Genomic DNA, 3,432 nt, shown 5'->3' with positions numbered 1-3,432 from the left:
TCGGATCTGTTACTGCTAAGAGACCAGGCTAATCTCTCAACGCTGGGATTTTTTTTATCTAGCTTCATCGGGCGTGCTTCTGTGCATTCAGAATATGGTCAGTGTTAGTTATGCTGAGGATGGGGGTCTGTGTACATTTACATCTGAATTTTGGTATTTATGTTTATTATTTTTTAAAGAAAACACTAATATTTATTGCTTCTAGCGAATGCCGCTTCTTTTAAATAATAAAAAAAATTCGCTGTGATGTAGTTTTATAAATATTGTATATATTTTATTTTTACTGCAATTTATGTTGCCGAATTGATTATGTATTCTGCTCTTGGAGGGCTGGAGGCCTACTTCTTCCTTATCAATTAGCGGGGCGGTCAGTGAACGGCGACTTGTATTTATTGAATCATAATGATACCAATAGTATTAACACGGAGACATGCATTATAAACTATAACAAGTCTTTTATTTAAATGAAATTGAACTGTTTAATCGCGCCGGTTACGTAAACAATTGCTGATTGCACCGAATGTGTGCGCTTGAACGTTACTAGGTGATACATTCATCAATAAGGACAAACCCAGCCTCGAGGCAGAATATAATTATTCTAGCTAGCCTGCTATTTTCTGATTACATTTCATTATTTTCATCCAAGGCTGCGTAGCTTGATTTGAAAGGGGTGGGGGCATAGGTGGGTGAGACATGGAACGGGATGGCAGTTGCTTTAATCATCAAAACGTGTTCATGGTGTGCTGCCTGTAAATCGCAGTTGTCTAATTAGCTCTACTGTTTCTCTTCCGGCCCATTGCCAGCAAATCAGATCGGCTTAACTTGTCAAAAATAGTCATCCTGAGAAATATGGCATACAGATTCACGTGTGTATGTTTTTAAATGCTTTATTTTGTATGAATAGCATTTAATTTGTTCCTTTCTGTCCATCTACAAAGCGCGTCCTGTTTGAAATAATGAGTTGGGAATCGTCCAAGATGATTGATAGAATGCTTTGTTCGAAACAGCCAGGGAGAGATACCATCTGGGTATGAGCCTTCTTTACAATTCTTTGTCAAAAAGTTCAATACAAACAACAAAAAAACTGGAAGGATTTATTATTACAACTCAATTTCATTTTGTTCCCAAAATTATTTTATATTTTAAACAAAGGGGAAAAAAATCCCAAAATCCTTAAATACCACCTAGCCACGATGAAGCACTGCAGCAGGAAAAAAGGTTAATAATTGCCATACTTTTTCAAAATTAAACTGCAAGATATAAACCTTTTCTGAGACCGTGCAATACTTGTTACAAGACAATTTAAATCACGTGACTCCGAAATCACCAACTGCTGGTTCTGGAGGGCAGCACTCAAGTAAGACACCAAAATCCTGATATCAGAAGCGAGCCTCTGAATCCACAGTTTATTAGGTGTATGGAGGTGCTGCTGCACGCTTTGAGGTGATGCGATTAGAATCTGATCGCAACTGCAAAGTTGAGACCAGCTGGCACTCTGTTTAATAATAACAAACCCCATCCCAATTAGGAGATAGAGATCCGCTTGCTAGAGTCCCGTCGGGAGTATTTAAACTTCACACGAGTTTCCGATGGGGGGGGGTGAAATCCACCATATGAAAAATATTTAATTGAACTGTGTCTGCACGCCCATCAGAAAACGAGTGTTCAATTCCAAAAAAGTCTATTTTCTTAAGGGACCAGGGTCTGCTAAAAGCTTCCGACCCCAAATTCTCTTTTGATGTACAGTTCCCACCCACAAGACGAGTTATCGATGATGTAATTAAATTCAACACTCAGCATATCTGATTATGTATCTTTACAATAAAGTTAGCCCAAGATTTATTCAGATTAGATGTTAACCTACATATGGCCCGATGAGAAGCCGTCATCAATAACTGATGACAAACTAAAAAGCGACTTTTAAAAAAGAATCAAGTTTATTTGAATGGGAAGAAACTTTTTACGTCGGGGTGAATGAAAGTCTTAAACGAGGATAAAATATATTCAGTATATCCTGGTTAAGGACAGCTCTAAATGACGTTTGGAAATCCAGCCCAAAAGTTCCAGAAGATGAGAGATAATGGGAACTGCAGATGCTGGAGAATCCAAGATAACAAAGTGTGAAGCTGAATGAACACAGCAGGCCAAGCAGCATCTCAGGAGCACAAAAGCTGACGTTTCGGGCCTAGACCCTTCATCAGAGAGGGGGATGGGGAGAAGGTTCTGAAATAAATAGGGAGAGAGGGGGAGGCGGACTGAAGATGGATAGAGGAGAAGATAGGTGGAGAGGAGAGTATGGGTGACGAGGTAGGGAGGGGATAGGTCAAGGGGGCGGGATGAGGTTAGTAGGTATGATATGGAGGTGCGGCTTGAGGTGGGAGGAGGGGATAGGTGAGAAGAAGAACACATGAGGGAGGTGGGGACGAGCTGGGCTGGTTTTGGGATGCATTGGGGGGAGGGGACATTTTGAAGCTTGTGAAATCCACATTGATAGCATTGGGCTATCCAAGCGGAATATGAGTTGCTGTTCCTGCAACCTTCGGGTGGCGTCATTGTGGCACTGCAGGAGGCCCATGACGGACATGTCGTCTAAGGAATGGGAGGGGGAGTTAGAATGGTTCGCGCCTGGGAGGTGCAGTTGTTTATTGCGAACCGAGCGGAGGTGTTCTGCAAAGCGGTCCCCGAGCCTCTGCTTGGTTTCCCCAACGTAGAGGGAGCCACAATGGGTACAGTGGCTCTGAGCCATGTGATTATGACGTGAGAAGTATATAATGGAAGGGACAGTCGTCCCAACTTACTCTCAAGGTGCGCAACTCAGCAGTCATCAGTGAAGATCTCAAATCCTCTAAATACTACCTTCATCTGCCTTCTCAGGAGCACCTACTGTCCAGTGCTAAGGGCAAAATAGGAACAAGGGAAGAGAAAAAGAAACATGCAGCAACATTTTTCCAAAGTTATTTTCTCAGTAACGTAAATCACGAATCCTGAGCAATCTGGGCAGTGTGGATGCGGAAAGAATGTTTTCTCTTGTGGTAGAAGCTAAACCTCAGGGTTATTGTTTTAAAAAAATGGTCACTCATTTAAGAGAATCTTTTATCTCCCCCTTCATAGGTCAAGCATCTTTGGAAAACTTCCTCAAAAGGGAGTGGCAGCAGAGCCTTTCAATATTTTTAAGAGGTAAAAAGGTTCTTGAAAATTCATGGGGCAGGGAGTGAAGTTTAGTGGGGGGTCGGAATGAATGTGAAATAATCAATCAGCCACTATCTTACTGAATGCCAGAGCCGGCTTGAGGGGCTGAGTGGTCTACTTCTGCTCCTAATTTGAATATCTGAGTGAATCTATATTATAAGTAGGTACCTACTACATAATGCATTGCAATGATGGCCAATCCATATATTAAATAAGGACTATGAGACAAATAGTACTACATTT

The sequence above is a fragment of the Stegostoma tigrinum genome, chromosome 16 (assembly GCF_030684315.1).
Source record: "Stegostoma tigrinum isolate sSteTig4 chromosome 16, sSteTig4.hap1, whole genome shotgun sequence".
Classification (NCBI taxonomy): Eukaryota; Metazoa; Chordata; class Chondrichthyes; order Orectolobiformes; family Stegostomatidae; genus Stegostoma; species Stegostoma tigrinum.
This window is presented reverse-complemented; position numbering follows the sequence as displayed.